General features: G+C 43.1%; 1 long non-coding RNA gene across 1 annotated transcript; it reads right to left on the minus strand.

The window, feature by feature from the left end:
• Nucleotides 1-7,346: 7,346 nt before the first annotated feature.
• LOC116818997 (uncharacterized) lies at nucleotides 7,347-14,728 on the minus strand. Its single transcript, XR_004372319.2, has 3 exons — nucleotides 14,473-14,728; nucleotides 14,282-14,368; nucleotides 7,347-7,436 (listed from the first exon to the last, which is right to left on the minus strand). It is a non-coding gene; the product is annotated as an uncharacterized LOC116818997 (long non-coding RNA).
• Nucleotides 14,729-17,426: the final 2,698 nt, after the last annotated feature.

A 17,426-nucleotide genomic window follows, 5' to 3' on the forward strand; every position in this document is an offset into this window, starting at 1 on the left:
CGACCAAACTAATTGCAGTGCCTAAGGCCTATCTCCTTCCTATGGGATTACAGGGATATAAAGATTTTGACATCATTTATCCGGATAGCAAGAACTGGCCTAGTGTGGCGATGGCCCTCAATTTCTGTAGGGAAGGCAGAGAGTAAAGCACACTGGAGTGAAGCAGAAACTGCCTAAACACCCTTCCCCACATCCAGGAACCAGAGGGAGTCAGGCTCAGAATCTCAAAAAGGTGTTAATGCACCTAACTTCCATTGAAATCAGTAGATAGTGCCTCAAAGAATTTTCCAACTGCTATTAAAAGAGCAGTTGCCAGTTCTCTAAAAGATTACTTAATGATTCACTGCTAAGTTAAGACTCTTGGAACACAGAAAAGTTCCAGAAGGGAAAAAAACTAATGTTCTGCAAATATTTTAAAAGGGTAAGTGTTGCTGTTACGGGGCCATCACAGGATAAATAAATGTGCAAATGCCAGACCACAGGACTCTTGTGCCACATCTGAGCTAATGAAGTTTTATTAACAAAGTGACACCAAGATTAATTGTATGCTCTGCTTCCAAGCAAGTTCATCTACATGCTTTATTAGTCCATACCAGAGGGTTGCAAGAATACAGAACCAGCCTTCTCCCCAAATAGAGACAAAATTTCCTCCCTCTATCCCCACTCTGAATCCTAGCAGGCCACAGCTCTCACCCTGCGCCCCTCCCAATCCAGCTCCACACACAAGGTTAGTGTTTTTGCTGAACCTGTTCCTCACATGGGCATTACATCATTGAGATCCAGCTCTGATGAGATACTGGATTTCAACAGAAGGCTTTGTGCTTAAGGAGATCAAACTGTGACAAATTTTGGTGCTCCATTTACAAGAAATGCTACACAATTGGTGTCAATTCTCAGTCCAATACTGGTACACGTTCTATGGCCTCTTGCACCTATAGTTATTGCTTGAGTCACATCAGTAGTGACAGTTGTGTATTAAACAAATATGGATGCATTTTTTCTAGACGTGACAAAGCTCGGTGTAATTCCCAGATTGAAAAATACAGAGATTACTTTAATTTTAAGAATCAGAATACCTGTTTATCTGAGAGGAATACATCAGAAATTGATTCAAGCTCTAAGATGCAGAAGTGGGTCTGTTTGACCAAATTTGGGGGTGTCTGGATCCATGGTTTTGTCCTGGTTCATTAGAAAGATCAGAGACACCTGCAAATTTGGTTCTAGATTTGGATTTTGAACAGCCCCAAAACATGAGGTAGTTTTCAGCTGGGGTTAGAACACAACTTGAGAAATGACATTACTTTTCACATTTGGGTGATCATCTGGCCCTTTAAATCCGGATCGGGGAACTGTAGGTACAAATGTCTCGTGCAGAATCCCCATAAAGTAAGGCTCACCTTGCATTCCACTCTGATTTCACACTGTACATATCAAGAAATCAGGGAGTCAGAACAAAATCCCAACTAAAGAAAACATTTCATTCATAAAGCCTCAAAATAATTATTTATATGCAGAAGGTAACTCTGCATTGAATTTCATCTGCCAGTTTGTTGCCCTGTCACCCAGTTTTGAGAGATCCCTTTGTAACTCTTTGCAATCAGCCTTGAACTTAACTATCTTGACAAATTTAGTATCATCTGCAGACTTTGCCACCTTACTGTTTACCCCCCTTTCCAGATAATTGATGAACATTTTGAACAGCACGAATCCCATTACAGCTCCTGGGGGACCCAGCTATTTACCTCTCGCCACTGTGAAAACTCATCATTTTATTCCTACCCTTTGTTTCCGGTTTTTTAACCAGTTACTTATCCATGAGAGGATCTTCCCTCTTATCCCTTGATTGTTTACTTTGTTTAAGAGCCTTTGGTGTTGGACCTTCAGAAAATTCAAGAACACTTTATCAACTGGATCAACCTCATCCACACGTTTGTTGACACCCTCAGTGAATTCTACTATAGAAACATGATTTCCATTGACAAAGGCCACAATGACTCTTCCCTAAAATATCATGTTCAACTAGGTGTCCAATAATTCTTTTCTTTACTATTGTTTCAACCAATTTCCCTGGTACTGAAGGTAGGCTTACCGACCTGTAAATGCCAGATCACCTCTAGAGACTTATGAAAGAAAAGAAAGACATTATGTTAGCTATTCTCCAGTCATTTGGTACAGAGGCAGATTTAAGTGACAGGTTACATACCACAATTAGTAGTTCTGCAATTTCACCCAAGAGTTCTGAAGGATCTCAAATTTGAATACCATCTGGTCCTGGTGACTTATTACTGTTTAATATATCAATTTGCTTCAAACCTCCTCTATTGACACCTTAAACAGTTCCTCAGATTTAACACCTAAAAAGGATGGCTCAGGTGTGTGAATCTCCCTCACATCCTTTGCAGTGAAGACTGATGCAAAGAATTAATTTAGCATCTCTACAATGCCCTTATTTTTCTTGAATGCTCCTTTAGCACCTGAATCATCCAGTGGCCTCACTGATTATTTGGCAGGCTTCCTGCTTCTGACATACTGGAAAAAAAAGAGAAAGGTTGCTGTTAGCCAAGGCAACTAATTGCTCTTCAAATTCTTTTTTGGCCTGCCTAATTATATTTTTATACTTGACTTGCCAGAATTTATGGTCCTATTTTCCTCAGTAGGATTTGACTTCCAATTTTTAAAGGCTGTCTCTTTGCCTCTAACCACCTTTTACTGTGTTGTTTAGTCATGGTGACTTTTTTTTGGTCCTCTTACTGCGGTTTTTTTTTTTTAATTGAGGTATAAATTTAGTTAGGGTGACCATATTTTCCCAAAGGGACAATGGGACACCCCTGTGCCGGCCCAAACCATTCCCCTTGCCCCCCATGCAGGGGTGCCCAAGTCCTTCCTGCCTCCCGCCCATGCGGGGCCGGTCTGATGCTCCCTCCCCCCACCCTGGGCCTGCCAAGCCCGTCCATCTTCTCCCTCTCCCAGTCCAAGCCCCCCTGCTGCCTGCCCACACGCAGGGCTGGTCCTCCAAGCCCCCCCACTGCCCGCCCTTGATCCTCCCACCACCTACAGGGCTGATGGTCAAAGGCCCCTTTGCCACAAGCCCACCCACAGGGCCACCTGAAGCCCCCTGCACATGGGGCAGGCCAGCCAGCCCAAGCAGCTTTCCCTAGCTCTCCCTCCAGCACAGGGATGGCGTTGCCACTCCCCCACCATTTTTCCATGCCCCACTAGGTCCCATGTCCTATGGGGGGGGGGTCAGCAGCAAGGTTTTCAGACTGCTTCTCTTGCCAGGGGGCCAGCAGAGCCCCTCTGCTGGGGGGAGGGAGGGGAATCAGAGATCCTCCACCAGGGCTGAACAGGAACCCCCATCCCCACAGGCTGTCCCAAGCGCTGGGCAGAGGGCACAGTAGATGCACAGAAGAGAGGGGCACAGCCTCCCCTGGCTAGTCACCTGTGCAAGGCTGGAGCTGATGGCGCTGCAGCAGGGTTGCTTTCTGGGAAGCACAGGGGGACAGCAGGGCAGGAGCCACGGCTGGAGCAGCAAAGCCCCGGTTCCTCCTATCTGGGCATGCTCTCACTGCCCATCCCCTGCACTGCTGCTGCTGGAGGAGGCAGCCCAGGAGGCCAGTGCGGGAACGCACTAGAGGGCGGGCATTGCTGCTTGCCTTCCCCCTGCTGCCAGCTCTGTGATACAATCCCAGAAAATATGGGACAATTCGCCCATATTTAACAAAAAGTTGGGACACCTGGAAGGCAGCTAAAATATGGGATTGTCCCATTAACAAATGGATGCCTGGTCATGTTGCATTTAGTAGAAGCCTCTATTATGGTGTTTTTAAGCAGTTTTCACATAGGTTGCAGGCATTTCACTCTTGTATCTATTCCTTTTACTTTCCATTGAACTAGCTTCCTCATTTTTGTGTAGTTCTCCCTTTTGGAAGTAAAATGCTACTGTAATTGGTTTCTTTGGTACCCCTGCCACCCAGGATGTTAATGTAATTAATTTATGGTCCCTGTTACTGATCAGTTCAACTATATTCATCTCATGGATGAGATCCTGTGTTCCCCTTAGGACAAAATCAATAATTGCCTCTACCCTTGTGGGTTCCAGGACTATCTGCTGTAAGAAGCAGTCTTTAATGGTGTCTAGAAATTTTCTGTTTCCTATCCTGAAGGGACAAGTACCTAGTTAATATAGGGATAGTTGAAATCCCTCTTCATCATTGGGTTTGCTTTTGTAGTCTCTCTAATCTCCCTGAGCATTTCACAACCATCAGGTGGTCAACAGTATATTCCTACTGCTATACTCTTATTAGTCAAGTGTGGAATTTCTATCTATAGAGATTCTATGGTACAGTTCACCAGCATCATTACTGAAAATCCTCATGTGATGCTGCAGGCAACTCAGAAGCTTTAGGCACAGTCAGTGATATCTGCTCAGGTGAAAGAGAAGATTAAGGACACCAAAGTGCCCCCTAGTTCCCCTCTCACACAAACATATCCCAAAAAGTAAGGAATGCTCCTGTTCAAAGTCCTGAAGGCACATCTAAGAATAGCAATTAGTGGATTCCAAAGATGATGTTCTCTTTCCCTGCCAAAGGCAGAAAAGAGGGATGCTGACAGAAAACTCAGTTTGGATGGAAATCATGTGTTATTCAGGAGAGTTTACCTTTAACTTTAAAATTCTGTGATTTTTGTAGAGTTGCACTTTGAGGTTCAGGTTCAAATACTCAGAATGACTACACATGAGCTAACACCAGAAAAATGGGTCACTGAACCTGTGGAAAATTGGAATGGCAGAGTTTTCCCAAATTTTCCTCCTTTATTATCATTTAGGACCACTCCTTAAGGTTCTTACTCAGGCCTCATTCACCCTTAAAAATAAGATGGACCTAGCTAATTGCACAGGGCTGTGAAAAATATGTTCTGTGTGGGGCAGTTGGGGCAACCTAACCCTTGGTGTAGCTACCATCAACCTAGCTCTACCCCTTGTAGATGTGGATTAATGAGACAGAAAAACCCCTTCCATCAATGTAGGAAGCATCTACACTACGCAGCGCCATCGCTGTGTTGCTGTACCATAGACATGGCCTCAAACTCCCATTTACTTCACTCACACACTTCTCAACTTCCAAACTTGACCTTTTCCTCCACAGCCAGCCTCCTCCATAAACCAGGGAACTATCAGGATTGAAAACTTTCAGCTGAGCCTGAGAACCGGCCAGGTCAGCCTCCAGGATGATTAATGAGCATATCTGGATTGCAGTAGGATTGCATGATTGGCCTGTCTGCTCAAGGAAGCCGGTAGGCCCACATGTAAGCTAAGTAGCAGCCAGTCACCAGCTGCTCAATGCTTCTGCACAGAGTTGCAATTGCTCTTGCCTTTGCAATCGCTCTTGGCTCTGCCTTGCTCTGTTCCCATTCTGTCCTTCTCTGTATTCCCTTCCTGGCTTCAGCTCCAATCTTTGGCTTTGACCCTTGGTCCTCAGTTCTTGTTCGTGGGCCCTCCCTCAACCTGGTTCTAACCATTGAGCTGGACTGTTTCAGGTAGGTGCTGGCACTAACTTTCCACTCACCCTCCAGATTTTTTGTTAGGAATGCCTTTTACCCAAGACATTCCCTGCCATTGCAACACTGACAGACCCTGGTCATCGGTGGGCAGGATTGAACCTGGGACCTCGGGAGCTAAATACATGCACTTCTATTGCATGAGCTAAAAGCCATTTTGCTCTTAGCTAAGGCTGTAGATGAGAGTCATTAATCTCTAAGTGGTATTGGTGCCACTAGCTGGGACAGAACACCACACCCAGGAGGTGTGTGGGTTACACCACGTCTTTATGCAGGTTCAGGTTCATGTAGGGAGGCAGAGGATCCAAATAGAGCCAGTGGGATGTGAATAGAAGAGTCTCCTCTCAAACCTGTTCCTGTCTCTCATTCAATTACATCTTAGTTCCAGAATGTTCAAAAAAAATTCAGGAGTTGTGTAGATTTCTACCAATTTAAATTAAGCCAACTGCTCTTCCAGAACAGAACAGGCTCAGAAGAGCCTCATTCCTCTGATGTTTTGAGTGACCTATAAAACTTGCTCTCTCAGGCAGCTTAACAGCTCAGGAGGCTCCTGAACATGAAACTCACATGTTTTACCTAAGCGGGAACAGCTGAGTGTTGTGGTTTATATAAAACTATATGCCATGTATGTGTGGCATGTGGCAGTAAATGAAACATTTACTTCAGAACTTATTGAAGTTCTCTCAGCAAAAAAAAATTACTGTGAGGTTGGCTTTTATGCACCAAGGCATAAAATAAAGTGGGGATAAATACAAATGAGTCAGAGAAAGATGGAAAAGAAAGCAATTAGCAGGAATGAACTGGTGATCCTGACTTATTTACAATAAAATTAAGCAAGCTTTCCAAAAGGGCAAATTTAACACACCCACCCACAATGAATTTTTAGCAGCAGGGTTTGCTACCACTTCTCCAAACTGATGCTGTGGTCTGGCCTTTTAGAAGTCTGACTACAGCTCTTTCATCAGCCCCAGAAATCAAAACTAAGAGAATTTAATATATTGAGACTAGGCTCACCTAGCTGTCATGTTTCACAGATCCATGTGGATGTTGGCTGTTTTTAATTAAAAACAATTTTTATCATAATACATTTCAACAGACCAATCTGTAGTCAAACACTGCTTTTCCAATTGTACTTAAAGCTCAGTCTTTTCTGTGTATAAATAATGGTCTGCTTAGCATTACGGTAATGAATGGATTGCCTGAATACACTAATTCTTGTGATCAAAAACATCAGAACAACAGATAATGCTAATCTCTTACTACCAGACATGTGCACAGTTTCAGCGCCGAAGTTGTCACTAGGAAGTCAACCTCAACCCATTAATTGGACTAGAGTGACAGGATCTCATGGAAATAAGCAGAAAGCTTTGTGACACTAACGTGAATTACCTAACATCTAGACAGCTTCCCTCAGAGTTGAGTGGAGTTACCCAAGTACACGCAGCTGGACCGCAGGAGGAACTGCGGGATTTACTGTATGTAAGGAATATCGACAGTAGTGCCAAAAGTAATAAATGGAGCCTGAACAATTACTACACTTATAAGATTATATACTGGGGTGCAACATGCACTTTTTACAGAGAACAGGTTCTTTTCCTAGGCAGCTACTCCAAGTTAGTTGAGGAGATGGAATCTGGTGAAACACACAGAGAAACTTTATTTTATACAGACAACCACAATGGAAATCACAGGAAATCAATATACATAGCACTTAGAATAAAATAAGTACAGTAAAGTGGCTTCCTGCATTGTTCATACTTACTATCTAGTTTTGGGCATACTTACAACTCTGTGGAGACCACTGGTAACAAGAGAGGAAAAGTTAGTGGAATCCATCAGAATGAAGATACTGATTCAGTTTACACTGTCTCAGGGTGAACCTAAAGAAAAAGGAACTGGGTGCAGTATTTTACACCACTGTTTATGGTAATAGTACAGATATATACTATTTTTGATCCTTTACCCTGATTATAATAAAGGCAGTAGCAGCCCCTATTCATATGTAGCTTTTGGGCTTCCCATAGTAAGTATCAAATATTAATATTAATGTTTTAAATTACTTATTTCTTAATAATTCCTATACATAAATGCAGTCTAAGTGCTTAAATACCACATAGCAGCCTAATTGCCAAAGCTCCCGTCCAGGGCCGGCTCCAGGCACCAGCATCCCAAGCAGGTGCTTGGCACAGCAGTCTGCAAGGAGCGGCAGTCCCTGTGTTTTTGCCCGCAAGCAGCGCGCTGAATTGCCACCGCGAAGGGCGAGGGCAGTCTGTGTGCTGTTAGGGCAGCTGGTGCATTTCCGCGGCGGTGACCATTCGGCAGCAGCTTCTATGTTCACCTATCCTGTTCAGCTGGCTGAAGACAGAAGCTGCCGCCAAACTGCCGCCACTGCGGAAATGCATGAACCACCCTAAGGGCACACGGACTGCCCCTGCAGTCCACGGCGGCAGTGAGCTACTTGAGGAGGTGAAAACAGTAGAGCCAGCCCTGCCCGTCAAGGCTGATTTCCCACTCTGGCCCTTAGAGTGTTGAAGGTGGGGGCCCACAAGGATTCTAAAAATTAATACTGGCCACTCCAGACTGGTATTAAATTCCCAGGGTTACAGCTTCTCTCTGACTTTGGATGCATAGATGCTGCCACCACCCAAGTGCAAAAATAACCTTTTGATCCAGGAAGGTGTACTTGGGAATTCCTTCCTGTAGGTTACCCTCAAGCCCTTTCACTACCACCCCCTCCAGGGAAGAGTTGCAGAAAAAAACCCAAAAGGAAATCAGCTGTTGCCGCAGCTAATTAAACAACATATGCACAAACCTCTTAGGACACAAAAAACCCAATCCTGTTCTTAAAAAAGGAAAATTTTATTAAAAACAAAAAGAATGAAAATACATCTGGAACTTAGGTTATTGCTAGATTTAAAAAGAGCAAATACAATAATTAAGCATCAAGAATGGTTCTCTTGAGGTCCAGCTTAATGGTTATAAGCAAGACAAAAGCATTTGGGAGTTAGCACAAAGGAGTCCACAAGCCTTACAGAAATAAAAAAGATAAATCTGATTGTGTCTTCCTAGACATTTCCTGATCTACTTACATATCTGAGGTTTCAAATTAAGTAGTTTCATGGTATGATCTGGTGATTTTCATACCTTTTTACAGCATAGCACCAGCCTTATTTTTGCTCTGTCCCCTCTCTCTGGAGAACAGACAGACAGACAAATGGAAAGTTTTCCCCCAATTTTAAAAAGTTCTAGCCTTCCCATTGGCTCTTTTGGTCAGGTGTCCACTCCATTCCTTCTACCTATGGGCTTTTTAAACCCTTTGCAGGTAAAGCAAGTAGAGAATAGATTTATATAGTGGCATTATATTTTCTATCTTACCTATTCCTTTCTTCATAGTTCCTAACAGTTAGTTTCTTTAACTACCACTGAACACTGAGCAGATGTTTTCAGAGAACTATTTAAAAGACTAGCTCCCAGTACAGCCATGTGACTTCAACTGGAACAGAACATGACTCAGAATGAGCTGATTATAAATAACCTTTCTCTGGTTCCTTTTGGGGCTCCAGTGTGTAGCCTAGGGGCATCATATAAAGCAAGTAGGATGGTCCGAGTACAGCCGAGACAGACCATTTTTACTTATTGGCTGTGTTCTCTTTTTGAGTCAACTTCTTTTGCTAGCAGCAGGATGTGACAGTCTGTCCCTTATGTTCACCCTTTTTACAAGACTATGCTAAATTTTATACAAAGTATGCCTTCAAGTTATCATTTGAAAACTCATAATTTGTTGATCATTATTGTCCTGGTAAAATGTGTGGCAAGATGGTATGTAAAGTTATGAAATTCTACTATGACTTTGTTAAGACATGCTCCAAGTTTAGAAAAGCAGGCGCAAATCAATTTCTCAGAGACAAAAGGCAAACTGACATCTCAGCCGAGTGTCAACAAAATGAAATAGACCATCACCTAGTTAAGCAGCTATTCTTTGGCAGGAAAAAGGGTCTGAGCAAGAAATCTACATTTTGGCAAAGGAACACCTGTCCCCACAGCCTGTGTGTCTCCTGAACGTCATCTCGAGATGATTCTCAAGGAAGAGAAAAATGATAAGAATGAGGAACAGAGGCTCCAAATCACCTCTCTCCCTTCATCTCTGCTCACAGCCTCGACAACTTAAAGGACAAAGGAAGACTGAGGACAGATCCTATCCGAAAGGAGTTCAGCCAGTAGGTTTGCTACAGCAGGTGGTGAGAGAAACCTTTGCTTTGAATTCACTTATCTTGTTAAATTAGGTATTAATTTACATTTTACCTTTTAATTCTTTGTAACCAATTTTGACTTTCATGCCTCATTACTTGTAATCACAAAATGTATCTTTCTGTAATTAATAAACTTTGTTTTTTCTAAACCATATATTTGAGGAATTTCATGTGAGATAATGAAATGACAGACTTTATATGAGCATGTGTTGTCCAGAAGTGTGGTGGGCAGTACAAGATGCACGGTTCTGAAAGAAAGCCTGGGGCTAGGAGTCTCCTGATATTACCCTGCATTGTAATTCATGATGTAGTAAGATGAGGCCCTGAAACAAACTCTTGTGTCAGAGGCCTAGTCTGAGGCCTGAAGCTTGAACCAAAGTACTTCCAGGTATTGCTAAGCAAAAACTGGGCTGTGAGCCAGAAGCAGGCCTCATTCACAGAAGCAGCGAGAAGAGGAACTTGTTCCAAGATGATATCAGGACACTCCACAGACATAACGAGGAACAGGCAGGTGCATCTTAAAGACAGGACAGCATGAAGGATAGATCTGTTTGTCTGGAACAACATGATCAAAGGGGAGACAGCACCCTAATGAGCCAACAGGCTGTACCTCAATACATCAGTAGAGATGAGTAATCTGTCCTGTAACTGTATAAAAGTAGGTCCCGGGAGTGTGCATCTTTGTCCATTCTAGAGGGCAGTGGAAAGTCCCACCACTGACTGAGCTGTGTCCATTGACAGGGGGCACGTATGCATAGTATGGCTTGTAGAGTCTACAGGAAACTATTACTGTGCTTTATTTGACAGTAAACCTGGCCTGGGTTCCTTCGTACCTTACTAGAGTCTATGGTCTTTGGGGATTCTCTCAGGGTTTGCTGTGTCAGCGATCTGTGCAGAGCCGGGGCAGCACACGGAGGGAACACGCACACAGCCGACTGTTGTTATCATCAAACAAGAGCAGAGCACCACACCGGTAGCTGCATACTGACAACACAAGTGATTGACTACAGCACTTATTCACTATAGCTGAGAGTGACTTACATGCCGATGGCTGTGTGTGAGCAGACCAGGAGTGATTGCTCTTACAGCGAAGCAGGGTAAGAGGCACTCCATGTTGGTGAATTTGAAAGAACACAGCTGTCTATCAGTACAGAATGTACCCTGAGGAGTATCACAAGGGGGAGGCAGGGTAAAAAAGAGCAGCTGGAGACTGCTACTCCCTTCCACTGTTAAGGTCTTACATTCAGGGGATGAGATAATAGCCCACCTTCCTTAGTCTGGTGCTTGATTTCATGAAGGTAGCAGGTTCACTCCTCCTCAGTCCATTTAGGTAGCAAATTCTGGTAATAAATGGGTATCCCCTGTCTATCACCCCTAATATTCATGAGTACTGTACCTTTGGAGCCCAGTCCCTCCTGCAGAAGGCGCTCTGCTTGAACTAGTGCCTAAAAATAGCAATGAGTCCATAGCAGCATGGATGGCCATTCAGGCTAGCCTCCCCCAAGAACAATCCCACCTAATGCCTTAGTTATGTACTCAAGCAGCTAGTCCATGCCAGCATGGACACACTACTAGCCACTAACTTGAGGAGACTTAGCACAGATACAGCTATGTGAGCTGGAAATCACACTTCCCAGTTCAACTGTAGACATATTCAGAGAGTAGCCCTGTGGCAGATCAAACTTGTGTGTATATTACAGAGTCATAGATCCTTTTCTGAATGGTTTGTCACAAGCCTAATTTGTGACTACCTCTGATAAACTGAGTTGTCAGACCCACAAGGGCTTCTCCCCTCAGACTGAGGTTCACAAATATATCATTGGCTCCTGCTGATCCATCTTTATAAAAGGATCTCTAGAGTTTTGTCATGCTGCAGTGCACTTTGATAAATAAATTCTATGGGTCCATTCTTCCCTTTCTTTCAATGAGCCAGAAACCCTTTAAGGACTGGAGGCAGGCCTCTTAATTGAATTGCCGAAGTCTCGGGAAATGTTTGGTTCATAAACAAGGAACAGATTTAGGAGGAGAGAGATGTGTGAGCTTAACTGTGATTATAATAAAAGGCTAAGAGAATCAATTTCCTACATGTGCCAAGAGAGCCAATCTGACTTCTAAACCATGCCCTTGGAATTACTCTTTGCAGGTGATCAAAGATTTCTAAACCTACAGACCTGCAACTCTCTGCATTCTACTAATTACAGTGAGCGATGTAGAACCAGATCTCTCACAGAAAAATCAGTCTCCTAAGGACATTTGGTCCTATTTTGGGGAAGTGGTAATATTCAGCCCACTACTACTGATGCTAGTACATTCACTGTCACAAAACCTGCAATATTATTCCTGTGTTTCACTACGAGTACTTTTGTGCTTGCTCTGGTTCCTTCAGCGCCATAGGCACACGTGACTCAATCACTACATTGGATATAACCACTTGCCTAATCTGACATAATACACAACTAAAGAGGCTTGTTCTGGGTTTTTCCATCCACACAAATGGAGTTTCTCTGTGTCATCCATCATCCTTAAGAAAACAGGTTTCAATGAGTACATAGAATGCACCATTTTGATTTTATCTGAAACACAACAGAACGCTGGATCCCATTTGGATCTGACATCTGAATCAAAGCATACAGTATAGTTATAGACATATTGGTCCCAGGATATGAGAGAGAAAAGGTGGGTGAGGTAATATCTTCTATTGAATTAACTTCTGTGGCTGAGACAAGCTTTCAAGCCAAGCTGATTGCAGATTGTTGTAATAAACCATAAATCCAGCATCTCCGATCGGTTCATGATTTTTAACATCTAGCAGAGTAATGAACTGAGCCTCAAAGGCTCCTCTTTTGAAAGTGGTGGGCAGGTTTCCTTTGAGGATGAGAACTGATAGAGTGCTTGTTTTGTGAAAAGTGTTCACCCACACACAACAGGCTATTTCTGAATGTCTGTGTACTTAATGTAGTATTCACCTAACAAAAGTTTTGCAGATATTCTTAGGGCATACATTTAAATGACATTCTGTGACATTTCACAACACATAGGAAGTTGCCCCATGCACTAATATAATTTCACAGAACTGAAACTAACAAAGGGAAAGGGGGTGGATCTGTGGAATCCTCCACCACAATCATATCATATTTTCCAGTGGTGCTCACTTGAGAATTGCCTTCTAAGGTCAAAAGGATCATTGCTCAGTCAAAAACAGATGGAAACTGAATATGACCCTGTGTTACCTACATCTTAAGATTTATTAAGTCTATGGCATGGCTACACTTGCAGATGTAGAGCGCTGTGAATTAAACCTGCCTTTGGAGAGCGCAGTAGGGAAAGCACTGTAGTCTGTCCACACTAACAGCTGCTTGCCCACTGGCATTGCCACATTTGCAGTGGCATTGGGAGCAGTACATTATGGGCAGCTATCCCAGAATGCAAGTGACTGCAACGTGCTTTTCAAATGGGGGTGGTGGAGTGTGACAGGGAGTGTGTTGTGTGTATGTGGGGGAAGAGAGAATAGGTGGAGGGGCTGAGAGCATGTCAGCATGCTGTCTTGTAAGTTCAGAGAGCAGCAGACACCCGCTCCCCCTCCCCCCGCCTCTTTCACACATAGCATTCCACACTAATCTGTCTTGGAGCACACTTATCTGTCTCAGAGCAGATAAGCAACCAGATGTCAGAAACGGAGCTTTCAAACAGCATATCTGCCTTCCTACAGTGAGTTCAAAACAGTGACAAGAGTGGTCACTTGACTTAAGGGGATTATGGGACATTTCTGGAGGCTGATCAGAGCACAGTAATGCAACACCTTGTCCACACTGGTGCCGCAGCGCTCCAGCAGGGGCGCAGCAAATGTTATTCCACTTGCCGAGGTAGAGTACCAGCAGCACTGTAGCTGTCGAGTCAGAGCTCACTATGTGCCTTGCCAGGGTGGATGGGCAGTGAGCTAGGGCACCCAGGGCTACTTTATTGCACTGTAACTCGCAAGTGTAGCCAGCCCTATGGTTATATAAACTAAATTGGAAAGATTAACGGTACAAGCATCAGCCAAGAACCATCAATAGGTGAAGGTCTATTTAGCACAATATTTTACTTTTTGGAAGCCAAGTGTTGTCTATGGCTACTTTTTCCACAAGAAGTTAAAATATTATCAGGAACTGTACTTACATTTTTTCAGCAGATATGTTCCCTAATTATATATAGCATTATGCAAATAAGAATTATAGCAGTAAGTCTGTTAAATGCCAGCTTGGTTGGACCAATATTTTAGTTTTAAGCAGGGCTCTGCTGTTTTATGAGTTACACATTTATATTGTCAGAGGCATGACATGATTCACAAATGATGTACATGTAAGAGATGCACTAACATCAGTTCAGTTTTCTGTTGGATCTTAGCTTTGCATTGGAATGCTGAAATCCTGTTAAATTAGGATCCAACTCAACTTCTGCTAAAGTCAATGGAAAGACTCTATAAATGGGCCTACCTGTTCTGTAGTACCCCCTTCTAAGTGTCCCTGCTGCAGCCTGTCTCAGTTTCCCCTTCCATGAGGTAAGGAGTTCACACTAACAGTCTGCAAAAAGAAGCCAAACACTCTCTAATTAACAGCAGCATGAGTCTCTTTAATGAAGCCTACTCAGAGGAGCTAGTTTGAAGTATTAATTTGAAGGCTTTTACCTCAGAGCCCAAGTTAGGACTACTCAGAACTTCAACATCCCAAAACAAAAATCTCTAGGCCTGGTGAAGCCAGTCTTCAGGGAGCTAAAACAGGATCAGTCTCCCTTGCCAGCTATACAGCCTCTCTAAACAGTTATTTTCAGCAGCTTCTTTCCAGTGCACCCTGTCTTACTAGCTCAGCTTCCTCTAGCAAACCCTACATCTGCTGTAAGGGCCCAGGCTTCTCAACTGACTGCAGAACTCTGTGGTTTCTCCCCGTTTGCTTAAGATCTCTCCCAGAACTCCCTGTCTCCCTTGCAGCCCTTAATCAGCCAGATAATATGTGTGGCCCCTTCCAGGTGTGTCAGGCAGGGCTAATTGGACAGGCTGGCCATCTCTAGGCCTCTGAGCCTTAAGGGTGTAAATCACTGCTTTACAGATTGCCACTGACGTTTTTAGGGATTGGATCAAACTCTCCATTAAAAATAAATGTACTGACTGAACTAGGCTGTTCTCTCCTCAGTGCAGAAAGTAAATATACCTTTTGAATTTTCAGATTACATTTTTTATAGTAATTCTATCCACCTTTACATAATGACTTTTTTTTTCATAATTACAGGAATAAACAAAGGAATTACATATAGGCTGAATGAGTCTTAGAAAAATAGATCGACTAGGCCATGCAACATCTAGCCAAACTGGTTTTCAGTATTCTTTTGAATTATTCCTGAAAGTCCCACAACTGAATGCAACTTCTTGGCGAAGACATTGCAGTGTCAAAATGCTCTTTGATTAGAGCTGAAATAAGTTTCCTGTCCTAGCATGCTCTTCCCCTGGAGTAATTGCTACTGAGTAGAGGTCACAATAATGTGGCTTGGTGTAAATGATTGTTTGGACATAAGGTTTGTGGACACCCACCACCCCCAATGACTTAATCTGCTAACCCCCCGGACTCCAACACCAGTTATGCCTCACAAACACCGCTTCAGAGTCTGCTGCTCCCCTCAGTGACAAGCTTGGCTTCTGCTCCTTCTACAGCTGCTCTGTTTCTCACTACCCTTCTGGTGCTGCAGGAGGTTGGGTGGAGGGTTGCAGCCAGGAGTCTCTAATTGCCCCCCTCCCAAGGCCTGGAGGGGCAAGAGGGAGTTCCTTTGGCCCCTTTCTCATTCTGCCCTGGGAAGGAGATAGTGCAGGGAACTGGAAAGGAGGAACCACTTAGGGGATTCTTCCTGTAGCCCCATAGGAGGGTCTGAAAACCTGCAGTCTATTAGGAAAATCCATTATGTTGGCTGTCTTGTGGAAGGGGTGTCAGGCTGATCACTAGCAAGGCAGGACAGATATAGTTCTGACAACTGTCACGGATGGCCTAGGTATACTTAATCTTGAGCTTTTTGGAGGAGGGGAAGGGAGTTTGTGTTACCTTTCATCCCCTCGCTTCCCAAAGGTGAGGCAACTAAAGGGATTTTTCATATCATTCCAAAGACTTTGGGGTTTCCCTACCCTATGGGATTAATTGGCAAGCGCAGTCAGTCAGGCAAGCTATGAGATCCTTCCTGTGCTCCATCTAGAAATTTTCCTGTGCTTTCAGTTCTGGGTCCCACACTTATGTTTAATTCCACTCTAACCCATGAAGTTCAGGGTTGGTTCAGCTGATTCTAACCCACTCTGTTCAGAATGGCTGAGAAATTATTTTTGGCAACTAGAAATTTCAACCAAAAATGCACTTTTGGGGGGCTCCAAAACTATTTGTGAATTTGGGGTGAATTCGACAAATGGTTCAGGTTAAAAAACAAAAAAGCCATGTAATTTTTTTTTTCAAAAAAGTCAAAACATTCCCAATTTCAACCATTTCAAAACATTTTGCTCAGACTTTTTCATTTCAAAACATTTTAATTCAAAAGGTATTTCATCTTCAAATTTGGCCAAGTAAAAAGGAAAAACACAAAAAAAGGTGAAAAGTAACCCAAAACTGTCACATTGAAATGAAAAACTTGAAAAAAGGTGTTGTGAGGTAACCCAATTGGTTTGGTCAATTTAAAAAAAAAATCTAATTATTTGATTAGACAAAAAAGTTCAAAAAAATTGATTTTGGTTGAAATAAAACCAGATTTTTTTATTTTTATTTTTGAGTTTGGTCCCCCAACCTAAAAATGCATTCTTTGGTCCTCTCTAACCATAAACCTCTCAGAACTTTTACACAGGTGCTGCTTTAGCCACATGGCTCAGCTTTTGGCATGAAAAGATAAAAAGTAAATTAGAACTGAACTGCTCCAAAATTCCTGCAGGCAAAATTCCTTTGATTTCAAGTTTGAGAATTGCAACATCAAGCAAGTTATTTGGTTGTGCATGTAGAGGCAAACTGTCAGAAGGCCCTGTAGCTGGCCTAAAGAGCGGGGTAGGCTGCCTGATGGATTGCCCTGCCTGACTGGCTGAGGAAATTAGCAGCCTGGTTCTTAAGCTCAGCAACAGCAGTAGCTTGCTAGCTGCTCAACGCACATGCCCATGAACACTTTGCCTTGTTGTGTTCATCTCTTGTCAAGCCCTGCTCCTCCACAGCACCAGCCAATATCCTGTACTGCTTCTGCCTTCCCTGGTTCCTGGTAATCTGGCTCTGACCCCTGTCTCTGGCATTTGGACTCTGACTCCAGTTCTGACCTATGGCCTTGATTCTGGCCCTGTCTCAACTTCTGGCTCTGGCATTTGGATGCCAACCACTAGACATGACCACCTAGGACCCAGTCTCCTAACACAAACATGCAGTGTAGTTAAAGAGGTTTCTATGTATGTTAAACTTTTGTGTAAAAATTCTTTGAACACTGCTGCATACAAATAAATATGCTCTCACAAATCTTATTTACATTCAATTTATAATTTACATTTAATTTACAAAAAGTGGAAAGTTTAATGAATGCTGTTTTATATACATAAATTCTACTATGTGCATGCACAAATGATAGTGCTCCAAAGTTGCACGT

Source organism: Chelonoidis abingdonii, chromosome 15 (assembly GCF_003597395.2).
Source record: "Chelonoidis abingdonii isolate Lonesome George chromosome 15, CheloAbing_2.0, whole genome shotgun sequence".
Taxonomy (NCBI): Eukaryota; Metazoa; Chordata; order Testudines; family Testudinidae; genus Chelonoidis; species Chelonoidis abingdonii.